The 26,138-nt window shown below is 40.3% G+C and overlaps 1 protein-coding gene across 6 annotated transcripts in view; it reads right to left on the minus strand.

The window, feature by feature from the left end:
* Positions 1–1,528: 1,528 nt before the first annotated feature.
* Positions 1,529–26,138, minus strand: part of CDK14 (cyclin dependent kinase 14) — a 591,667-nt gene continuing 567,057 nt past the window's right edge. For 4 of the 6 annotated variants that reach the window (XM_079931296.1, XM_079931294.1, XM_079931290.1 and 1 more), the window contains one exon: positions 1,529–4,945. The gene's annotated coding sequence lies outside the window, so the exon portion shown is untranslated. Of the gene's footprint in view, positions 4,946–11,431; positions 12,687–26,138 lie in introns of those variants that run through there. The other 2 variants (XM_079931295.1, XM_079931293.1) reach the window with 2 other exon arrangements.

A 26,138-nucleotide genomic window follows, 5' to 3' on the forward strand; every position in this document is an offset into this window, starting at 1 on the left:
CCCACCGCCGAGGCTGCTGGAAATGATGTCAGCAATGGGCATCTGTGCTACTGTCACTGAAGTGGGACGATGGCATACATTTTGCTCCCTTGAAACAGCTCCAAGGAACAAGTTATGCTTTTGACATCTTTCTAGTTCTAATCAGTTTCCAGGGTCACTTGTGGCTCCCATTTAAGAAATGTGCCTGTTATCTCTACCTTGGCTACCACGACGTCTGCCTCTACGCCATCTCCTATCTCAGAATCCACTGGTGGTGGCAGGGCTGTGTGGAAGTGCACGTGCCTTTGGCATAGGTGACTTGCTGCTTTAGGGGAGACAGCAGGGGCTGGTGGAGGCTGGAGATGCGGTGGCTCTCACGAGCTTTTGTGGAATGCAATATACATCAACTGAGAACACTTACATTCGGTTCTGTGAGTGTCAGCTTGTGAGGGCTTCCAAACTAGGAAATCACAGAGGTTATAGGAAAGGAGCAAGGGAAGGGAAACCTGAGGTGGGTGCTGCTGGGGTGAGGGTCTGTGCAGGGGGTCGTAGGTCTTCTTAACATGAGATATGAATTTTGATTTTTACCTTCAAGGAGAAACATTTTAAAATCACCAAATAGCATATCTAGAAGTTGATGACTGTATCTGGTATGAACTTTATTATCCATTGATGGGGCTTTATTTGGGGTTATGAAGCTGACAGATCCGACAAGAAGAGGTGATGATAGAAATGAAACTGGCCTCCCCAAGTGGCACTGTCCATCCCAGCGCGGCTCCCAGCAGTGCTGGGTCAGGTGCAGGCGCCCACTAGGCCGTGTTCAGGGAAATGTGCTCAGCTCCGAGAACACTAACGCTTCTGGCAGAATGTCAGCGTGCTCAGGCTTTGATTTGTGTTCAATGGAGGGTAACCTACTCACCTCATCTTAGTATATGTGCAAAAAAAAAAAAAAAAAGAGAGGAAGAGGCAATAAAAGATACTAGTAAGATTGTCATTAAACAAAACCAGATTGGCTCCAATGCACAGAACATGTGGTGAATGTCAGTAAGGACCTGGGGGAATTGTGAAGATCTTGGAGCTCACAAGATTTGTTTTGCACAACCTCTAGTCCTTTACCTGCATTCGGCATAGCAAATCAAGCAGAGGGAGGGTTTAACAAATTTCTGGAACATGCCAGCTAACTCACTCCTTCCCACATCCAAGAGCATTGTGTGTTTGGTCTCTTGTTTGCATTCTTTTTTTTTTTTTTTTTTTTTTTGCGGTATACGCGCTTCTCACTGTTGTGGCCTCTCCCTTTGCAGAGCAACAGGCTCCGGACGCGCAGGCTCAGCGGCCACGGCTCACGGGCCCAGCCGCTCCGCGGCATGTGGGGTCTTCCCGGACCAGGGCACGAACCCGTGTCCCCTGCATTGGCAGGCGGACTCTCAACCACTGCGCCACCAGGTAAGCCCCTCTTGTTTGCATTCTTTAAGAATGGTTGTGTCTAAGAGTTTTTAAGACAGTGTTTCTTTGATGGAGTGTATGGTGTTATTTGGTACCCACCAAGAAGATGTAACAAGAAAATGTACAGAGATTCTGCTATACTTTATTCCATATCATGTTACAAGAAAACGACAGTGACAGCTGACAAACCATTACGTCTTTCATAATACAGACAAATTACAATTGGTAACAAATATGCAACATGTATTATTCCATTCTCCTTACTATGTGTCATTTTGAAGTATAATAATTTTCTGAATAATGCTAGCTCATTTCTTAGGTACCAACCCCCTGTTAGAAAGTACACATCTCAGTGTATCATACAAAAAAAAGATAAAAGAAAAATTTTTTAAATCCACTCCCAACTAGAGAGAATGTAGATTTTGTATGTGCCTCTAAAATATGCTGCTGTAGGAAGGGAATGAGAATAGGAGATTGCTTATTTTATTTGAATTTTGTTTGGTTTGGTTTTTGGTGTATGAGAAAATTGCAAGGCAGTAACTTATATGGTTTCCTCTGCCTACAAGCTGGTAAGGGAGATAAGAGTTATATGCAATTATGCAGCATATTCCTATGTATAGGGGCAGGCAATAATCTACCCCAGTATGTACAGCCTAAACATCCTCTTATATAACAAAGATTACAAAACCAGTAATATTCACAGATGATTATCTTGTATAGACGCATTACCTAGGGTATTGATTACACTGGCTATCATGTACACACTGAGGAAAGGATACCAAGAGACCTTGCTTTCTCCACAAGCCTGGAGGCTCCTCTGGAAACTCTTCTCGTCACCCTTGGGAGGTAGAAATAGCTTCTCATCCTTGTGTCAGGGGACGGACAGCCACTCCCGCCTTATGCCCCCGTTTTTTTTATCTGAGCACTGCAAACATTTTTTTTTCATGTCCTATGTATCTTGTATTTATTTTTAAGTCAACCGAACTCTTCCTTTAAGAAAATGGACATGAAGTCCCAAGTTGCCTTTCAAAATACTATGTGTGCAGTGACGTCACACGGATGCAGCTACCATGCTAACGTGTTCTAACTATTCCAGCTGTTTGAATTCAAGCTACTCCTTCATATAAAAATAATCTCACAAAACATTCCAGTGCTTTCTCAATAGAATAGTAAATCTGTTCATGAACACAGTCTGTAGTGATTTTCATGGCTGTCCTCAGCGAGAGGAGGGAAAAAAAAAGAAGGTGTTCGCAAATGGGAGAGGAAAGAGAGAGACAAAGTAAACTTTGATGTTCTGCACCAATGGCAAGCATGGGGAACCTAAAACCTCCTAAATGAGACCCTTCTGAGACATATGTCTCTGTAATAAAACAGATTTACCCCCCCACTAAGAAGTATTACGTTTCATTTCCCAAGAGAAGCTGCCAATGACGGGGGCATATATCTCTGAATAACTCTAACATTTCTAATTGAAGTCTTTAAACATTAAATATTTTCAAAATTTCAAGTTAGAAAGCTTATTACATAGCAAGACTGAATCATCATCAGCCCTTGGTTTAAACTTCATTAAGTACAAAAGTTATGCCTCTCCCCCAAATGAATAATTCAAAATAAATCACAGGAAAGGCTGTTTTTTGATTGCACGTAAAGTTTTCTCTCCACATTTACTTTAAGAAATCCTAATGTAAATACATGTTAAATCAAAATACCTCTAAAGACTGCCAAAGAGTTGGAATGTATGAAAGGAGAATGGGAAGTATTTCTAGGTAGTGAACAGTAAGCATTCTGGCCTTGGATAACTTTTCCACTCTTTAAAATCAATCAGTAAATAATTCCTCGCTTAGCACTTAGAAGCTTACAATGAATACTACTTGGGACAAGATGGATTGTGACCTGACATCTATACTCACACGCCACTCCAGGGGAAGTACTGTTTTAATGTTTAGAAATTCTGGGTCCAATTTCCTAGGTATACTGGGTGACTATAGAAAAGCCTTTCCTTCACCTGACTCTCAGGGAAAGTTTTTGTCAAACTGGCTCATAATTCCTACTCTTGATCCTAGAAAGTGCGACACGTTTCAAGTTCTCAGCCTCTCCTCCTCTGTACTAGGAAATGTAAAACAATATACACGAAGGTATTTCCGTAAGAACTGGTGTCCTCAGGAGCTAGGTTTCATGCTCGAGATGAAGTTTCCTAGCTGCCCCAGTGTTATTTGGGGTCTGCAGTGAGGCCTGCCCCACCGGGAACAGACCTGCGCCAGGCAGCTCTCCCTCTGGATCAAAGCACGCGCATGCCTAATCCACCTTCCCCTCCACGTCACATACTCGCCTTCATCCTCCAAGGTCTCTCTCTCCTAAACAAGGGAAGCCGGGCCTTTCCTTTTTCCCTTTTCCATCTTTAAAGCAAGACTCCTGCCTTGTTTCTAAAACCTGCGTCCGAACAGTTATTCCTGGAGACTGCTTAAAGTTAGGGTACCCAATGATGCCTTCCAATTAGCCTGGAATGTTTAGAAAAATGTAGTTCAAAGGTGTTTTGGTGTAAATGAGCAAATTTCAAACTCCGGATAGCTTTGTAATTTGCTTTTTAAATGTTGAGTAGTAAAGACAGCATTCAGGGCTCATCTAGCAGATACAATTCTTTTGCACCCGTGCTTTAAACAAACATTCTGTTCCTCACTCTTTTCACCATTTAGAAAATACTCACAAAGCGTAACAAAGTGGATGGAAAAAAATAAGATGTTGACAAGACCCAGAAAGCATTTAAAAAGCTCCCTCAATTTCTAGAGGTTCAAAAGGAAGTGATTTATCCCTGTCTTTGTTCTTAATGCTTCATATTTGTTTCTTCACTTCCAACCTGCTCGGAGAACAGTCATGCTATGTGGCTTGAAAATGCTAAGCAGATTCTGATATCCTATATAAGTGTGCAGTTATTTCCAAGAAAAAAAACAGAACAAAAACACACATTTGCCAATGTCCTTAAAGAGACAAGTGGGGTCCCATGGCCAGGGACCAAGGTGTCAAGTCAGTCAGAGAACATGGGTGTTTTTTTAGCTATAGTTTTCCTTCCTGGTGGTTGCAAAATGTGCATTGCTCTCAAAGAAAACACACATTGTTTTATGCCACTATGTGGCTTTCAAGTACAGACATTACTGAAGAAGTGTGAACACTGAGTGTGTTGTCTTAATGTATTTAAGACATGGCTGGTGAAAGCATAAAAACCTTTACAGAGACGCCGTGGTGCAGAGGGAAATCAAAAAAAGCAAACACAAAAGACTGAGAAGAATACATGCCATGTATCAGTAAGCAAAACGTAATCTTCACATAGTCCTTGGAAATCACAAGGTATCCAAATGCGTGCAAGGTTTTAAATAAATTGCAGAGAAAACAGGTCTTGCCAGCTTCAATTTTCTTGTAAGTGAAATCCACCACAGGGAGTGAAAGGAGACTGATCCGTGATTCCCTTCGTATTATTGGCCACTTCATTAATGGTTTTTTTCCTTCCCAGAATGATGACAACTTAATCCTGGAAGGAGGAAAAGAGAAAATTGTTATATGTTAAAAACAAAACAACCAGAAAAACCTTACATCATTCATTTTTCCTAAATTACATGAGACATCAGAATTGGTCAGGCCAAAGTGAGCCTATCCATTCTTTCCACAGTGGCCTCGAGCACACATGTTGGAAGCAGAGCAGTCTCCTTAACCAAAACAGTCCTTATAATACGATAAACAAATGCTCTGATTGCATTTTCTACTGTTAAAATAATTTAACTCCATGAATTTAAATGGTCTAACCTCCTCTTGGATTATTTAGAGAAAAAGAAATTCAGCAAATTTCCTTCCCCAAATCATTAGCACTAATACTGGTCTTAATTAAATGCCTGTAGCATCATACAGACCATTAAAAGGATGTATCGTGTTCATTTTTATGAACATGAAATAGAAAAACGGATCACATACATGTTTTTAAAAAAATCCAGCTGTATATCATTCCACAGTGCCGATTATCAGACCTAGTTTCAGCAGAATGAAAATTGGCCCGCGTGACCTGAATTGCCAACCTCTTCCCAACATCCTGCATACAACTGTGCATTTCCGATGATGCCTGCTTAAATTCGGTAACTACTTCCATGTGAACGGTTCAAGAAGAAAGAAGGAATGTTCACTCTGCTTCTCTCTCCGTTTCTTTTTTGGCCCTTAAGCATTTTCATTGAGTTTCTAGGATGGGAAAATAATGTCTTGCCAGGAAGGGTGAAAAGAAACACTGTCAGGGTCAAGTCGCACAGCCCAGAGATTCGATCCATCAGCTCCACTGAATCCCAGAACCAACTCATTATCTCAGTTTAGAAGCTTGAGGTCACTGAGGCCTGGTCAGGCCTGCTTGTCCCCTTCCACACTGCCACACAGGCATCTTCTCTGGCAGACAGGGAACAGTGGTCTTTTGTCAAGACTTTGCAGTGCAGTTGCCCTACTGCTGCCCTTGAAGGCTAGGGTACCAAGCACATCACCCCTGAATGGCACTACCTTGACCAAGGGAGCAACAAGTTCCAATCTTACAGTTAAGAACCATTAAAACAGCATCCTCTCCACCCTCTAACTCATTTCCCCCACTTACTATGATGATTTTTGGAAGGCTAACCTTCCACCCTTTTTTAAAAAATTGAGGCTAAATTCATATAACACAAAATTAACCATTTTAAAGCATATAATTAACTGGCATTTAGTGCATTCACAGTGTTGTGCAACCATCACTTCTGTCTAATTCCAAAACATTTCTATCATCCCCAAAGGAGACCTTATATCCTTTATTTACATATCTTATATCCTTCATTCTCATTCTTCTCTTGCTCCAGGCTCCTTGGCAACAGTGAATCTGCTTTCTTGTCTCTGTGTATGAAATATCCATTCATGAGTTGATGTATATTTGGGTTATTTTCACCTTTTGGCTATTGTGAATAGTGCTGCTATGAACATTAATGTACAAATATTTGTCTGAGTACCTGTTTTTAATTCTTTTGGGTAACACTTGGTAGTGGAATTGCTGGGTCATATGGTGATTGTTTAATTTTCTGAGGAACTAGCAATCCATTTTCCACAGTGGCTGCACCATTTTATAATCCCCCCAGCAATATACAAATGTTCTAATTTCTCTACACCTTTGCAAACGTTTGTTATTTTCTGGTTTTTTGTTTTTGTTTTTTCTTGATCATAGATAGCCTAGTGGGTATGAACTGGTATGGCACTGTGATTTTGATTCACATTCCCCTAATAATTAGTGATGTTTGAGCTTGTTGGCCATTTGTATATTTTACTTGAAGAAATATCTATCCAAGTCCTTTGCCCAGTTTTAAATTGGATTGTCTGTTGTTGAGTTGTAGGAGTTTCTTTTAAAAATATATTTTGGATATTAATCCCTTGATTTGCAAATATTTACTCCCATTCTGTGGGCTGCCTTTTCACTGTATTGATAGTGTCCTTTGATGCACAATTTTAATTTTGATGACGTCCAATTTATCCATATTTTTCTTTTGTTTCTTGTGGGTTTTGTGTCACAAAGTTATGAAGATTTTCCCCTATTGTTTTCTTCTAAGAGATGCCAGCTTTTCCAGGAAGCCTGCCCACCCTGGCCAAACAGGAGTCAGGGTTTGTCCTGACATCTGCTTGCCTAGACACAGAGTTCCTACAGCCACGCCCGCATGAACTAGTCATTGCCTGGCTCTCCTCCACTCCACCACTTTAATCAGTAGGATGCAGACCTGGCACCCAAGCCTGACCTTTCTGAACTACAGACTTCATGTAGTCCCTGTGGTCTGAGGGCGTTTGCTGTGAGGGAGCATGTAGGGTGGCAGGTGATTATATTCTTGATTAATCTTGGTTTTGTTCGCCATTGTGTCTCTAGAGCATAGCCCAGACCTAGCTCAGGTAGTCAGTAGACAGTTGTGGAATGAACAGGAAGGGGAAAGGTAGAATCTGAGAACTTGGGAGTGGAGCATGTTCTCAGATGTTATTCCCTCCTGGCATGGTGACCAAGGGCAAATGCTGTGCCTATGCTCTTGCTGAAAGAGCACAGTGCTGGGAACAGAGGTGGCCATCCACAGATACACTACAGGCTGAGAAAGGTGGGTAAGATTAACACCTTCCTGTAGGTCAAACATTTTTGTTTTAACTCCATGACATTCTATTTGAAAAAACTGATTTGATTTTCAATATATCTGATTTTACGTAACCATATGTGCGCACCATCATCCATGGCATGTTACTCTCCTATTGGGTTGATTTAAGACTTTCTTTTAGTCATTCCTGGTGTTTGTCCTTGCCTTTGCGCTGATTCTTTGGGTGTAATCTCTAGGAGAATCATGTACCTACCCAGGGCATAAGCAGAGTTGGATAATAAAGGATAATACAAAATAACAGTAATCGATAATAAAAGGTGAACAGAGTGATTATGAGATGTCTATTACTTAGGTTTAGGTTCAGACATTTAATGAAAGGAGCCAATAATACGAAAAGAAGGGAGATGCGAGTGAGAGCTAGACCCTTTCCCATCTCTGTGAGCAACTGAGCCCAAACTGTGCCCACTACCCTGCCTAATATTGTTCACCGGCAGCATGGGATGTCCTTTCTTCCTCCTTGGGTGGCATCAGCATCTGTTTCAGTTTTCAAGGACTGCATATGAGGTAGGTGAGTTTACTGCTAGAAAAATTCTTTAAAATCTAAATGTAAGCATGCATTTGACAGGTGGGGATATAGGTGGAAGGAGAGGGCACACAACATTCATAGGGAAGCACAAGTATAATAGCAAAATCCTTCCTTACATTTAATTGATTATTAAAATGCACCACACACAATACAAATGAAACTGAATATAAATTATAAACTGTGTGCACGTCAACTCATGCCATTTATATCTTGCTTTCTGTTTTTACAATGTTCTTTCTCTAGAAATGAATGTTTTAAAGAAGAAATTGGATTTTTATTGATAAAATCCTTATTCAGAAATATCTACATAGAGCTTCTCAGCTATAAATATTAATTAATTGGATTGCTAGTACCCATAATGCAACTTTGTTCTGACCCATGTGCCCTATGAACTAGATATTTTTTGGATTCAATTTTCTTAAAACCAACTGTCAGCATCATGTGATGGAGGAGATGAAAAATGAAAATGAGCAGCCCCGCTGTGCAGGTGGGTGACCTGTGGGAGAGAGTCTGCCTGGTAGGATTTTTACACGAACCATCAGACACAGACCAATTGATTAGATCATCTCATACCCGCCACCAACTAGGCTCAAGAGACTAATTAGAGAGAGTACTGCCTGCGCAGGCACCCCATTGACACCTAATTTGCTCAGCCAAAGCCTTTGGGGAAAATGTATTATCTCTGCAGCTGCACTTCATGCATTTCTGATTTGAGGCATAAGCAAGGAGTGCTTCATCACTCTTTTGAGCAAACTGAATGTAGAAGCCCTTAAGTGCTAAATGCAAGCAAACAGACCCAAATTAAAAATGGGCCAGGCTCTTTCTAATTCCCTCTGTGCTCCCTGTTAAATCTCTATGTGTACACATACACACACACACCCTTACACATACACAAACACACGCAGTTTACACGCCAGTGGGACAACACAGCCCAGTACCCCAGCTCAGGGTGCTTCCATGTAATCAGATGGTCTCTCTTTTGCTGGCCTACATACCCACTCTCAGGTTTTGTGTTTACTTTTTACTTTTTTAACCCTGCTGCAGCACTGCCCCTCCACAAAGTATTCTTTTTTCTACAGGAAGACTCTGGCCCCCCCCCTTTTTTTTCTCTCTCTAAGCCTCACTGGAGAGAAGTGATTATTTTGCTTCCAAATTAAAACAACTGTAGGTTTTCTTTCATGGCCTAGATTGTGAACAGGATATTCACCAGGATGTATGTGAAGCTACACATAGGGTAGTGTTGGGTAATCCGCTCATTTCTGTTTGAGGGACTTCTGTGTAAACCTAACAGAAAGGGAAGCAATTTGATGTAAATAAAGCTACCGCCCAGTAGCAAAGACAGTATAGAATTATAAAATAGTTAACCTCTCTTCAAGAAAAACAATGTATATTATTTGACCACCTTTAGCTTTTATCTGTTTCTAACCTAGAATAAAATTAACTCCACATTTCCTTCTTTTCAAATGTGGACCCCAAAAGACCGGTATATAAGGAGGAATTTAAAGACAGGTGTATAATTAATCACATGCTTTAAGAAAAAAAGGAAATAAAAATGAAAAATCCAGACAATATGGAAAAACTAGAGTATCTCTGTGCCAAATCTAGTGGCTAGGGGGAATGAATTTCCTTAATGCTGGAAAAGGAAAAAAAAATAGGACCTGCTGCTATGGTGTGTTTTAGAGTGGACTTAATGATTTTATGCCTTTCCACTCCCATATTGGATGAATTATTTTACCCACGTGTTCTGGTAAATTACAATTCTGCTTTGTAATCTTCATGTTTATCTTATTCTTAAGAATTCGGTGAAGATTCTGGGGGCTCATTTTAGCTGTCTACTTTTGAAATCAGCATTCACAGTTGTCCTAAATTGGGCGTTCAGGTAGTCAGGATTCCAGTGGCCACTGGAGTGACTGTCTTTCTGAAGGTGTATAAAGAGTGGTTGCAGGGGAGATGTTTGAAAATAGTTAAAAAATCAGGGCCTTAACTAACACACATAACCGTTTACAGAATTTATTCTGAGTTGGTGAAAGAAAAAGTCCAGAAAGCTTCTTTTCCCCAAGTATCATATTAATAAGACTTCACTTAAAAGTATCCAGGAAAAAAGAACTACCAGACTGTGTGAGTTTGAGTTTGCTTAAAATACTAATCAATCTTCAGGCAGAATTTGCTACTGTAGAAAATTAAGTCCACATATAAAAGACTGCTAAACCCCAAGCACCTAGGCAACTACAAACCTCTCTGAAGTAAAAATATCATGTATATATACAAATATATACATATATGACACATGTACTCATTTGTATATATAATCAAATTTTATACTGTAGATTTGACATGAATGTTGGACTGAAAATGATACGTTTTAAACTTCATAATGATTTTCAAAAATCTGGGGACGGCTTTATTTCTTCATTTTTCTGTGAGTTTAATTATGTTATGATTTGGCTAGAAATATAGGTTTTCTTTGAGAACATCTGAAATCAGTGTTTTCCAGTTGTTCTGACATTGCATTGAAGCTCCTCGGGGGGTGGGGAGAAATGGGATGAAACAGAACGAAGTAGAAAATTAGTTAAACCTACTTCTGTTACTTATTTCTGATTTATGATAATCATGCTTCTCCCCCCCCAGAAGAGAATACTTTGAGACCAGCAAGAGAATATTAATTAAAATGAATGCAGAAATAGTCGGGCTTTGTTTTAAGCTTAACAGAAGGTCCATCACTCAAATAGCCCAAATCCTTTAAATTGAAAGCTGTTTGGTAACATCCATATGGGTGCACAATGCACTAATTGCAGCAACTCTGCACATTTTAAGCTTCTTGCCAAAGTGGTGATCATAATTAAAAATTTTTAGGCAAAGCTTTAAGTCTAACATTTCAAAACAAAGCATTTCTTATACAAGGAGACCAACTTAACATATCATTTTAATAATCATCGTTATCAACAAACATTTATTGAAATCCTCGTTAAAGACCAGGCATTATATGATGTATAATTAGCTGTGATTGAAAAGAATCCTCTATTTTAATGGTATGACTGTTTATTAAATCAGATTTATGTAAATATAAAACACTGGTCGTATTTTAATCCACATGTAGTTTAAAGGATGGCAAGCCTGGGAGTATGTCCTATCTCAATAAAGGCAAAAGTGTGCAGGGAAAGTACTGATCTAGGTCTTCTAAGAGCCACCAAGACATATTTTTTAATCTTTTAAAAAATCATATGTATATATATATTCAATCACACATATAATCACTTATATATAATCATACATAATATATAAAAATCACACATATCATATACACACATATAATCTAAGGTTTGAAATAGCTCATAGAAATAATTTTAATGACAAAGTTAAGAATAGGAAAGCCTTCACCAAAGTGGCTTATTTTTTTCAAGGATTTCTTATGTGAAGCTTTATTTGCTCAGCATACCTTTATAATTGACTGGTTCCCAAGTGGGTATAAGTTAATTAAATAGAATTCTGCCCTTTCACCTTCCTTATATATTACAGTCCTACTAAACTATATTTAAATAAACCAAAGTCATGTAACTCAGCAGTGTGTGCATTTTTTACAACTTAAAACACACACAAATCTCATAAAACCACTTCTAAGTATTTAGCAGTCAGAGAAACACGAGGGTTCATGTCTGACTTTAATTAAAAGATCTGAGAGCAGATGTGACTTCATTTTGGGTGGATTTTTTTCTTTCAAATTAAAAGTTGTCTACTATTACTGTCCAAAGTGTTGAAGCGCAAGAAAATTTCATGCTAAGGGTTTTGAATTCAATACATATGATCATCTACAACTTTAATCTGTCTCATGAACCATGAGACAGAAATTTGCAAAGCTAAGATTCAGCAGAAATTTGCAAAGCTAAGATGACTTTCTGTAGTGAAAACTAGATCACATATGATTGGTAAACAGAGAACAGCGTCAGCATAAACCAGAAGTCGTGTTGGTTCACATGAGAGAATTCATGCTAATGTTAGTTTTGAGCCACTAAGTCACAGCAGCCATGTGCATGAGACATAAGCACAGTCATGTGCAAGCTGAAGGGGTCTGCAGTACTGTACATGCTGCCCACTTACCTCACATATTTCATCTTGGCTTAGTTCGGCCACATGATGCTCTGTCTTGGAATTGTTTATTGTAAGGTTCTCCTAGAGCTCTGCACATTTTGCTGTTTCAGCCAAAATTCGGTAGCCTCAACCCTTCCACCAAACTTATTTCACCTGTAAACTGTGCTAGTATTTTTAGTAGTGTTTTTACTGCTCTTGTGGGTGCCATGTGCTACAGACTGAATGTTTATGTCCCCCCTCAAATTCATATGTTGAAAACTAAACCTAATGTGATGGTATTCTGAGGTGGAACCTTTGGGAGAAGATTAGTTCATAAGGGTGGAGCCCATGTGAATGGGATTAGTGCCCTTATATAAGAGACCCCAGAGAGGTCTCTTGCTCCTTCTTTCATGTTGAGGACACAGCAAGAAGAGGAAGAGGGTCCTCACTAGGCAGTAGATCTCCTGGTGCCTTGGTCTTGGACTTCCAAGCCTCAAGAACTGTGAGAAATAAATTTCTATTGTTTATAAGTCACCCCATCTACGGTATTCTGTTAGAGCAGCTCAAACATACTAAAATACTATGTTGAATACAATTTGAGTGGTCTGCCCCTTACTCTATTTCTTCCCATAAACTACAATTTTTACTGTGGTAGTTTGCCAAACACATGTAGGAACACATATGTCATATTATAGCAGAAACACTGATTCTTATGGGGCACAATTTAACACTGTCACAAAGTGACACATTGTGGACACTACCATAGCACATCGTTTCTACCAGGAAATGTCTGCTGACAGCGAGGAAGGTCCAACAAGGTCATGCTGAGGGATTCAAGACATTGGACACCCAGCTAAGCTCCCCACCAACTCTTTCCCGTGTAGCAGCTTCACAATATGAACAGCGCCAATGAACAACAAATCACTGAGGGCTGATTCATGGAAGTTAAGACTCTATCTGCGTGTAAAGTTATCTGAAATGTACTCCCCACAAAATCCTAATAGGCTATTTTAAAGTATTTTGATACTGGTTATCCCATCATAGCAAGTTGCTATATTTCTCTTATACCCAAGATAAGTACGAAAATATGGGATAGTTATGGAACACGTATCATTATGAGAAATAAATAGCAACCTTTTGTGCACATGTAGCATTTTCTCCTATCCCAAGTACATTTCATTTACCCTCTCATTTTTTTTTTTTTTTCTTGCGGTACACGGGCCTCTCACCACTGTGGCCTCTCCGTTGTGGAGCACAGGCTCCAGACGCGCAGGCTCAGCAGCCATGGCTCCGCGGCAGGTGGGATCTTCCCGGACCGGGGCACGAACCCGTGTCCCCTGCATCGGCAGGCGGACTCTCAACCACTGCGCCACCAGGGGCCACCAGGGAAGCCCTAGCCTCTCATTTAAAGAATGTGCCTGGGGGACTTCCCTGGAGGTCCAGTGGTTAAGAATCCGCTCTTCCACTGCAGAGGGCGTGGGTTCGATCCCTGGTTGGGGAACTAAGATCCCGCATGCTGAGAGGTGTGGCCAAAAAAACAAAATAAAATAAATAAATAATGTGCCTGAAAGACAGGACCATAACCTTAAGAGGAGAACAGATTTTATAAACCGGGCTTTTAAAGAAGTTATGATCCTTTCAGTCACTTGTTCAATGTCTGCTGGCATAGCAGCTGTGCGAGGTATATTCCAAGTGTAAGTACCCATAGCATTCACTACAGGAACCACACCTTTACAGCAACTGGGTTGGCCAACTGTCCCAGTTTGACTGAGGGGGTTTCCAGGGTGTGGGACTTTCAATTTTAAAACCTGGGTAAACCAAAAGGAGTTGGTCACCCTTACAGGAACAACAGGGTCGATATGCTGTTCTTTCCAAGTTGATTATAAAAACAGAGCTAGCCAGCTTGGCACTTTACTACATGAACTAAAATATGCTGACGTTCCAGTCTCAAATTGTGAGTCACAAAAGTAAGACAAAGGCTCACATCAGGAACGGCAAAAGAAGGCTTCCCTGGTGGCGCAGTGGTTAAGAATCTGCCTTCCAGTGCACGGGACACGGGTTCGAGCCCTGCGCTGGGAAGATCCCATATGCCGTGGAGCAACTAAGCCCATGTGCAACAGCTACTGAGCCTGCGCTCTAGAGCCCGCGAGCCACAACTACTGAGCCCGTGTGCCACAACTACTGAAGCCCATGCGCCTAGAGCCCGTGCTCCACAAGAGAAGCCACCGCAATGAGAAGCCCGTGCACCACAACGAAGAGTAGCCCCCGCTTGCCCCAACTAGAGAAAGCCCATGCGCAGCAACGAAGACCCAATGCAGCCAAAAATAAATAAATAGATAAATATTTAAAATAAATAAAATGACAAAAGATTTGTTGAAACGATGTTGAGATCTGAGCCTATAGCATTCTCTCCTCCCTCAAAGAATTTGTCACTGATCTTCCCAAATCTGTGCCTTAGGCTTTCCTCTGTAAGTGTTTTATTGACGCCATGGTGGATCACATTCTATTCTAATGAGGCTGCTGGATTCAAGACCATCAACTTGCTCCTCACTGCAGTTCTCAGTTGCACTTCCAATAAATCCATCTGTTTAAATTCACACGTGCCTGCGCACCGTGGCATGAGGGAGACGGCTAAGGCCACCACTCTCAAATGACAAGAGGTGCAAATATCCCCCGAATCTCTGTGCAAATGACACCCCACTCAATGAGCTGTGGCAGAGCCAAACTATCAGCTGGCTTGCCTATTTCAATCCAGGAAAACACTGAACATCTCTTTTTTAAGGAAAGCACAGCATTTAGCAGGGAAGAGGAGACTATTCCAAAGACTGTTAAAGCAAGGTCCCTCCCAGTGGTGGTCTGAAGCTAGCTTGAACTGGCTTGTGAGAGCCCGATGCTAAAATTTTCAGGAATTTTGCAAGCTGTTATTAAACACAGCCACCCTTGAAATTGGCAATGGAAGGAGGTATATTTACACCATGGGATACAGACAATTGACCAATCAGGGCTTTCCTGCTCTTTCTGGAGAGATGGCTGCTAAATATTTACCAGCGCACCACTGCCGTCCTCAGGAGCCTCAAGAGTTTGGAAGGGGACCACAGGACAACAGCAACCTCTAAGTCAAAATGGAGAATGGAAGTGTTATTCTAGAGGTACCAATGCAGTGAGGAAGAACTGGGCTTTGAAAGATAAATAAAAGTGCAATGTGTAGAAAGGAGGAAGGAGGGCATTCTCGAATAGCCTAGGGCTCTGGGAAGCAGTGAGTGGCCAGTGGGGCAGGCACATATTTGGAGGTCAGGAAACAAAGTGCAGGGGAAGCTGACAGGTAGGGGAGGCTGGTGGAGTGGAGGGCCTTACGTGCCCTGCTTAGGGTTTGGGGCTTTATTCTGTATGTAGTGAGGAGGTCTTCGAGGCTTTTAAGCAGGGGAGTCGCCAGGGCAATCCCCAACCAAGGGCAGTTGTGTGCTTTCCACACAGATGAAGTCACAGCTGCCTCTGTGAAATCTGTGGGTAAATAGTTGTTTTTTTCAGGATGACATCAAATGAGATAATGCAGCAGGTTCTTCGAATGTCTTGTGACTGCTCACAAAGCACCAGATTTTGCAGCACTTAATGTGGAAAGGTCTTATTCTGCCCGTGAGAAATATCTAGAGTGTCCTGGACTCAGGATGACACAGAAACTAAGCTTCTTCCCCAGGACTGCAATTTTCAAAACGTAGCCCGTGGGGAGAATTTGGACATTTTCATGCACCAGAAAGATGCCTTAGGTCCTTGATAAATTGCCTGTTCACTTGAGTCTCTATATTTGTCTACACATTTAAAAGGAAAAGGAAAAGAATATGCACTAACTCTGAGTTCTACTACTCTGCTGACCTTTATAAGTCAAACATGATTTACTGTTTTTGATTAGCACACAACCTCAGACAGGCTTTCAAATTGTGGCGTTTAGAATTCTAAAATACTGTCAAATCTTTTAAAGAGCAACTGCAATAAATTCGAAAACGTCATCACGGCACTCTTGTCTTGATTCACTGCGGGTGCATGCTGGGGACTTGGAGTTTCAGCTCCTTAAAAATGTGAAGCCTGTAATGTCCGATGAATAAGACATTCACATCAACACAATTGGTTTCCTCCTGGTATAAAACGATTAAAGTGCCAACAGCTCAGTGGTTTGGTGGCAGAGCAAAGAACAGTGGTTGCAAGCCTGGGGTCCATCTCTCACTTCCACTGGCAACAGAGCTGGAGAATGCAGTGACAGGAGCCAGCACACACCAGGCTCATGGGATTAAGGGATGCTTCACGCTTTTTTAACGTCCGTTTGTGGACGACTGAAACAAAAGCATGGAGTTAAGTGAATCGAGCTCTTACTGTGAGAGACAATGCAATACCCTGTCGCCTTGCCCCAAATCAGAATCCCACCCACAATGTGGTGAGTTGGGAACTGACATCTTCTCTTCCACACCTGTGAGTGGAAGCACATCCCAGAAAGATCTGATTTCCTCTTCACACAGATGCTAAAGAACAAAGTTATGTCTTGTCTGGGTTTATGCTGTTTGTTTTCCAGTCTGTTGGCATTAAAATTGCACCCTAAGCACCTATCACGTCTCATGATGCTCTGTTAAGTCCTTTTCAAAAGATCTGACTTTGAACACGGGGGTCATTAGAAAGAAAGAAAGAAGAAAACCCCAAAACAGATCTAGTGACTTAGTTGCTTCATTGTCATGGGGGGGAAAAATCACCAGTTTTGCTTGAAACATAATAATTAACTATAATGTATACTGCATGAAGTATACAAGTGTGAAAACAAAACAAAACAGCTCATCAGCTCCAATAAGCTGCTTGGTTTTGCTCCTTTTGCAACTCTTGGATTCAGTGGCTCGAATGAGCTGTCACCTACAATGAGCCGGGCCTGCGATGCTAAAATGGAAAAACTCTTTTGTTTTTTAATTAGTAACCTCCCAAGTTTTAGTGCCAGAGTTTATATGGTTCTCATGATCAATTATTAAGCACGTTGGTCCAAGCAGGATGTAAAACTACTCATGCCTGGATTAACATGGTAAAGTTAAATCTCATCTCGTTTAGTACTCTCTTATTAAGAAAAATTCTAACAGGTTGATTTTTAGAGACTGATATATGCCTGGTAAAATGTAAAGAAGAACACTGCACCTCTTTCTTTCACTCGCTGGGGTGTAGTGTGTTAAGCCTGTCTACATTACTAGAGATGGGTGATTCAGATAAGATGTATCTGAAGCAGACAGGTAGAGGAAAATTACTAAGATTCATGGTGTGCAATCAAGCAAAGAAATAGACTAGAAAATAATTGAAGGCAAGAAGAGCTTTGTGTTAGAACAAGCTCCAAATAAAACTATGCAAACCCTACCAAATCTGGGGAAAATATGCAATCATGGTCACTGTTCAGAGGGCTGTCTTGCTAAGCACACAGATACATCACAGTAATTCCTCTTGACCATAAATTCTCTGCACTTGAAATTTGAACATTTGTAGATTTACTTCTGTGTACTAAAGAATTACCTCTAAATTGAATCAATAAATATCAAAGTTATAAAATCAACTTCCATTCATTCCTTTCGATCCTTATTCTGTCTTCTGTATCATATACAGTTGTATGCACTCTAAATATTATGATTATATATTTTTCCAACATTTTATTAAACTTTTCAAGTATACAGTAAAACAAAAGAATTGTACAGCGAACATCCATATACCCGCTACAAAGATTCTACAATTAACATTTTGATGTGTTTGCTTTGTAACATAGCTATTCATCTGCCTATGCTTCTATTCATCCATTAATCAATCCTATTATTTTGATGCTTTTCAAACTAAGTTGCTGATATCAGTATACTTCACCCCTAAATATACATATTGTTAATTTGAGTGCAATATGTATTTATGGTGTTCAGGTAAATTTTACTTACAGTAAAATGTACACATTTTGCGTACATTATTTAATGTTTTTAATGGTACTGCATAGGAACTGTTGCATTGCTATGTAATGGAGAGATCAGTTTTAAGTCAGAATCTGAGATTATGATTTTTCTTACGAAAAAAATTTCTTTAATGTCCTCCCTATTTTTCTACTCTTACCAACTCCTCAGTGGACAAAACACTGATAAATACAACTGCCAACAAGAGAACAGACACAGAGCACTCAGATTATGATCATTCTTAAACCGAGTCACTGCCAAATCTGAGAACCAGATGAACACCAAGGAATCCTCTCCAGAAAACTCCATCTACACATATAACTACAGGCAGCTTTTTTCATACAATTTCAGTTGGCTCACAGATCTTCTGAATTCCATTCATAGACCCATGGACCGCAGGTCAAGAACCTCAGGATTGGAGAGTCAGAATGCTGAAGCATCAAGCAGCATTTCCATCATCTAGCCACAATTCTAGAGCATACTGCAGAGGAAATAACCTTCCCTGAAAGTTAAGTCCTTGAAGGTAATTCCTTTTGAACAAGGGACACAGACTATGGACACTCCTGTTAAGAGTGGTTAGAGGCTTATGTGATTTCCTACACCCTCCCTAGATGACAAGAATACAACCAACCAAACAAAAACAAAATAAAAATGTCACCTAGTCCATGCATCATGTTTCATCAAGAGAGGTAGAACCTAGCCCACTCTATTTGATGAAGGCAACAGCCAACAGGAGAAGCACAAATGGGCATTCTTTAGATCCCTAAGTAGGGATCTAAAGAGATGACCTTCAGAGTCTCTTCTCACAGCTTTGCCAATGATGCCGAACTCTTATCTTCCCTATTGAGGTAAAAACAATATCAGCCAAGATTTTGCAATTGTTCTTAATATGGCCACTCATATTTTCCCCCTCAGAAAGGGTCACAGACAACTCATTTGAGCAGCTGAGGAGGATTTATTATGCCTCTGGTCCCCGCAGCAACCTTCAAGGCAGCATTTCATCTTATGGATGAGAAAGCTGAAGCTCAGAAACATGTGTTGGAAAAGTACATCCCACTCCAACCCTCTGGACAAACCTTTGTCTCTCTTGTCAATACCAGTGTTTCTTCTTAACATCAGAAAACGAACTCATGGTCTTTTATATCTGCACTTCACAGGCTGATCTGGCTTCTATGGCCTCACTTTGGTTCTGTCATTTCAGAGTTGTGGCATTCCAGGACTTGGCCTGGAAGCTTGGCATTCTGATGATTCTTGCTCACTTTCATCTCTCTGGTTAAACCTTATTTACACTTGTACCCCGCTTATCTCAGGCACATGAATAACTTGTGCCTTCCTTGCCATTGCTAGGGGACAGCAACCTCTGGCTGCACGGTGTCTCTCTGTGACCTGCCTTGGTAGCACCGAGACCCCAAGGACTGCAAATCTTTAGGGGCCAGTTAAGAAGAGAAAAGGAAAATGTGGAGCCAGGGATGAATCACGATTCCTCAGTCTTATTCCAATCAGCACATGGTTGCCATAGCAACCACACCTAACCGTCCCTCTACCTTGCTCCTCCCACGGATCTGCGTGCTGGTTTGGGTGATCAAGGGAATCTGCACAGAATTGCTTCAGTTCTCTGATCCACATAATTTTACTTTTATACAGCTTAATTTTATAAAATTTATTCCTTTGAGCATAAGATAAAGAGACTAAGTTTCAAAAAAAAAAACAACACATTTTTTTGACCACGGTTTTCCACTGATTAAATGCAACAAGACCATTCCCCATTTCCTTTTTTGAAGCTTCGCATTTCCTCTTCCCTCATGCACCCTTCCCTCAGTGCACTCACACACACGAAAATACACACCCACACCGTCCGATGCCTGGTGGTGATATTTTTGAAGGAATATTCTGACCAGAGAAATTCTAAACATATAGATACGGGATCCTAACCCTCTTATAGATTTGTAACCCTTCTACAATTAAGCCAAAGTAGAGGAATTTTAGGAAAAACTGGACTTGGAATAATGAAATCTAAACTATTTCCACTTATGTTGACATGCCTTCCTTATACACAATAAGGGAGACTTCTTCCTTTACTTTAAAGCACCAAGAAAATAGGATGCTCTTCAGAGGTTCTGAGGGGATAGAAAGAAAACCTTGCTGTAACTGTTTCAGTGGCTTGTGAAGCCTGGTGGCCATGGTGTTGCCACCCCTGGATTGGGTAGTGATCTTCCATGATAAAGAGCCCCCAGGAGCTGTGCAAAGGCCAAAACAAGAACACAACGCTAACAGTGAGACCAGATAGTAGAGGCAATACCAGGAACTGAGCTCAAAGGTGGAGTGAAGTGGCTTTGAGGTCTTCTGTGTGAGGCAGGCATCCTACATCTAATGATATATGGAGGGGATTGAGGAAGAGTTCACCTAGGCTGCAGTTTGCAACCCTCTGCAGATCTAGAAGCGTGGGGCTCAGTCTCTAGTCACACGAGACCCAGCTTGCTTCACTTTGATGCTGTCCCTTCCCTCACTTTCTTTTCTTGTTGAATTCCTCACCCTATGTTCCTTTCCACCATGCCTGACTCCCACACAAGGCTCCCATTTTTGTCCCCAGACTTGTTTTCCTTCCTTGGAAATCTTTCTTGAATACCTTTGGGATCAAAGAAAATAACAAGGAATGACTTTTCACCCTTCCCTTGAAATGCTTTACATTATCTCTAATGTTTGCAAACATTAGTGGTCATTAGTGCTCTTCACTAAGTTCCAGCTCTCTGTCTTCTGGATCCTGGGTGGAATGCCCTTTACGTCTCCCTTGGAAGTTAGGCATGGCCATTCCACCTGCTCGGACCAATGAGATGTACATATCCATGTGGTTGCCTTAAGGGCCAGTATTCCTCTTGCCAGGTCTCTTCCCCCTGCCAAGGTGGCTGAGGAAGACTGTATAGAGATGCAGCCTCTGTTACCCTGCATCCCTGAGCAGAGCCTCTCATGACTCATATGGACAGACCGTGTCAACAAGAAATAAATGTTTGTTATATTAAGCCACAGCAAAACTTAGTCCATCCTGAATGACACAATGCTTATCATGTCTAGTTTGGATTACAAGTCTCTACTCTTCAAAACAATCCTAGTGAGGTAGTTGGGTTTGCCATTCCTTATTCCAATGAGGAAAATGAGGGGTAGAGAATACACATAATTTACTTAAGGACTCACAGCTAGTAAGTGGCAAAGCTGGAACCTGTACCAGATTTTATTACTCCAAATCCCATACTCTTTCTACTGTATTGTAACGGTAGTAACTCTTAAATGATGTGGGCAGGAGAGAAGACTCAATTCTGAAAAGCAATAGAACAGAATTTGATAAGGTAAAGAGAAGAATACCACAAGCCATACAAGAAAATCCATGCTTTTATATTAAAAAATGAATAGTAGTACGGGATACGTCTGTCAAGCTTTACAGTATTCTATTTTTGCTTGTATTTCTTCCTGCTAGCAATAGGAAAGTTGCCAGATACCTGGTGCAAAAATTGGAATTCTCATATGAATATCACTCTCAGGTTGGGTAACTTGAATTTCACATAATTTGAATCTGAGTAAAATTTAAGTAATGGTATTCTTTGAAATTATAAGCATGAAATGTTATGTATATCAAAAAGCATCTGGAAAGATAATATACCAGCTATTAATAGTGGCTACCTCTGGAAGGAGATCAAGATCTTCTGCAGGTTGGGAATTTTAAAGTTTTACTAGATATTCCTTTGTGTTACTTGAATACTTTCCAGTAAGAAAGTTTTATTATTGAAATTTAATTATTGGAATAAATAACTTACTATTTGTATAACGAACATACACACAATGTGATGCATAACTGCTGCATAACTGTGAGTTCGTGAGATGGTTAGTATTTGGCAACTGCAATGAAAAACTAAACTTGCTCAGCACTGTTTAAAGCCTCGCTAAATATACTTGTGTTTAAGAGAAAATTGTTCAGAAAAGGAAGGAAGAAGTAAAGTATATTTCCTGCTTCACATTCTATATCGAAATTGAATTATTTTGTTTTTTTGGGTAATATCTTTTCAATGCATTAATAAGTGAAATGATAAAGAGGAAACAGAGAGCTACGATATCTAAATAGAAAATAATCACGAATGTCAAATGTTGCTCAACCACTTTAACTACAAACACATAAGACACATGTATGAAGAAAAAATCAAATAGGTACACACTTTTAGGCACTAAAATTTGGTTATTACTAAATTAAAGATAAACCCTTCAAATTTAAAATGCTTTAATTTTATCCTCTTATTTACAGAAAGGAAACAAGGTTTGAATCTCTTATTTTCTTATTTCTAAATTGATCAACAATTATACAACATGTGGATAAACTTGTTCCACAGTCACATCTGATTTTAAGGTATGATATAATGTTGACAATAAGGCAATGGAATTACCTTCTTCATCCAATGGCTATTTTTTTTTACAATCATATTTTATACTGAGCACTGAGACAAAAGATTTGGACTTGGTAATTTTTATCTAAAATTTTAACTACAGATTTTGAAAATCTTACTCTAAACATAACAGCAGCATGTTTCTTATGATTATTTGTCTATCATCTGATTATCTTATATATATCTAAACTACCTATTTATCTATCTGCACACACACTACACCTTGGTCCTGAGCGTCTAGCTCTTAGCTGGTGAATTCAGAATCCAAGGGGAGAAACTGACAACTGATTACAACTCTATCCCCAGATAGATATTCCACTACCACGGAGGGCTCTGTTTCGTCTGGATAGTGGTTCCAATTGCTTAGTGTGGGAGGGGATAAACAATATATTCCCTCTACTACTTCTTTCCTCTCAATTCCATTGAGGGTTGATCAACACTTGCATTTTGTCTCACTGTTTGTTCATCAGTAATAAAGGGTATGAGTTAAAATACATGAGGAATGTTTAAGTGATATTCCTAAAAATATTTATTTAACTACTGGAAATCAAATTTCTTTTTTAAAAGAATTACAATGAATCACAGAATAAGTCTCAGCACTCAGGGATTACTCAATAGACACTGGTTCCCTCACTCTTCCTGATTTGAAAATTATTACCATCCTCAACAAATGAAAGTAATACTTCATAGTAAAAAGGAAGAAAATTACCAGATTAGTGGGGAAGGGAACATTACCTTGTTCAGAAATATGTTTGGAAGAAGTTACTGACCATCTGTCCTAAGAGATTTCCACGTACTCCCTGTGATACTTGCCCTCACTGAAGTATGGATGTAAACCTAATGCTGAAGTGGTTGTTTATTGATTCTCATGTGTTTTGACTACAATATGAAAAAGAGAGGGATGTCTTAATTGTGGCAAAGAGCTTACCAGAGTACTTAACTATATATACATATATTTTTTTTGACTTAATACATATATTTATTTATTTTTTTTTTTTTTTAGGCTTTTTATTGTCCAATCCCTGGCCTGAATTTTAATATCCCTTTTTTTTTAACATCTTTATTGGAGTATAATTGCTTTACAATGGTGTGTTAGTTTCTGCTTTACAACAAAATGAATCAGTTATATATATACATATGTTCCCATATCTCTTCCCGCTTGCGTCTCCCTCCCTCCCACCCTCCCTATCCCACCCCTCCAGGCGGTCACAAAGCACCGAGCTGATCTCCCTGTGCTACGCGGCTGCTTCCCACTAGCTAACTACCTTACGTTTGGTAGTGTATATATGTCCATGCCTCTTTATCGCTTTGTCACAGTTTACCCTTCCCCCTCCCCATAGCCTCAAGTCCATTCTCTAGTAAGTCTGTGTCTTTATTCCTGTTTCACCCCTAGGTTTTTCATGACATTTTTTTTTTTTAAATTCCATATATATGTGTTAGCATACGGTATTTGTCTCTCTCTTTCTGACTTACTTCACTCTGTATGACAGACTCTAGGTCTATCCACCTCATTACAAATAGCTCAATTTCGTCTCTTTTTATGGCTGAGTAATATTCCATTGTATATATGTGCCACATCTTCTTTATCCATTCATCCGATGATGGACACTTAGGTTGTTTCCATCTCTGGGCTATTGTAAATAGAGCTGCAATGAACATTTTGGTACATGACTCTTTTTGAATTATGGTTTTCTCAGGGTATATGCCCAGTAGTGGGATTGCTGGGTCATATGGTAGTTCTATTTGTAGCTTTTTAAGGAACCTCCATACTGTTCTCCACAGTGGCTGTATCAATTTACATTCCCACCAACAGTGTAAGAGGGTTCCCTTTTCTCCACACCCTCTCCAGCATTTATTGTTTCTAGAGTTTTTGATGATGGCCATTCTGACTGGTGTGAGATGATATCTCATTGTAGTTTTGATTTGCATTTCTCTAATGATTAATGATGTTGAGCATTCTTTCATGTGTTTGTTGGCAGTCTGTATATCTTCTTTGGAGAAATGTCTATTTAGGTCTTCTGCCCATTTTTGGATTGGGTTGTTTGTTTTTTTGTTATTAAGCTGCATGAGCTGCTTATAAATTTTGGAGATTAATCCTTTGTCAGTTGCTTCATTTGCAAATATTTTCTCCCATTCTGAGGGTTGTCTTTTGGTCTTCTTTATGGTTTCCTTTGCTGCGCAAAAGCTTTTAAAGTTTCATTAGGTCCCATTTGTTTACTTTTTTTTTTATTTCCATTTCTCTAGGAGGTGGGTCAAAAAGGACCTTGCTGTGATTTATGTCATAGAGTGTTCTGCCTATGTTTTCCTCTAAGAGTTTGATAGTTTCTGGCCTTACATTTAGGTCTTTAATCCATTTTGAGCTTATTTTTGTGTATGGTGTTAGGGAGTGATCTAATCTCATACTTTTACATGTACCTGTCCAGTTTTCCCAGCACCACTCACTGAATAGGCTGTCCTTTCTCCACTGTACATTTATATATACATATTTTTGTTTGTTTGTTTGTTTTTTGTGGTACGCGGGCCTCTCACTGTTGTGGCCTCTCCTGTTGCGGAGCACAGGCTCCGGACGCGCAGGCTCAGCGGCCATGGCTCACGGGCCCAGCTGCTCCGCGGCATGTGGGATCTTCCCGGACCGGGACACAAACCCGTGTCCCCTGCATCGGCAGATGGACTCTAAACCACTGCGCCACCAGGGAAGCCCAGATCTGGATTTTCGTATGAGGTAGGCACACCAGCTTTTGACTCTCAGGTTTCCCTTCCTCTGGTCTTGACTTGGCTCCCTTTGGACAACTTCCCTGGTCCCTCTAGACAAAATTGTCAGCCTGATTCCTCAGGTGGAATCAGCACTTTCCTCTTTGAACTTAACCAGCGCACTATACAACCCCTGAAGGAACCTTGATCATATCATATTATGTTGTTTCCTTACATATTTCCACCTTTAGACTTCTGGAGCTTCTCACAGAAAGAACCATATCATATTCTTAGGCACTTAGCGCTGTGCCTGGCATATATATAGCAGGTATACAGCACATCAGTATGGAGAAAATGAATAAATGAAACATGGAGACAGCATCCGATCTGAGTAGAGAAGTGGGACTTTGGGGGTAGATTCTAGTAGGATGGAGTCAGATTGTGAAAGGCCTTGAAATCTAAACAGAAGAGGCTAGACTTGTGGTGCAAAGAAATAAAGAGTCCCTTCAGATCTCTGAGAAGGGAAATGCCGTGATGAAAACAACATTTCGGACGACTTATTATATGTCACCATTCTGGGTGGAGGGGAACAAGGGGGAACTTGTAGTCACAGCAAGCACTCTATAAATGTTTGCTGTGTGATTGGCTGAGCCCAGAGGATCTCTTACAGGGACACAGGTGTGAGGTGAGAGAATGGAGAAAAGCACAGACATTCAAGATACGGTTCAAGGCAAAGATGGGCAGGCCCTGGAGGCCGATAGGAGATGCAGACGAAAGGAGAGCTAGAGCTCCAGTGAGCAGTGGGACCAAGGATGAGAAGAGAAAAGCTGGGAGGGGAAGCCAACTTGTACGGGGAGAAGAACTCAGCTTCGAATGTACTGCGTTGCAG

The sequence above is a fragment of the Stenella coeruleoalba genome (genome assembly GCF_951394435.1).
Source record: "Stenella coeruleoalba genome assembly, chromosome: 9".
Taxonomy (NCBI): domain Eukaryota; kingdom Metazoa; phylum Chordata; class Mammalia; order Artiodactyla; family Delphinidae; genus Stenella; species Stenella coeruleoalba.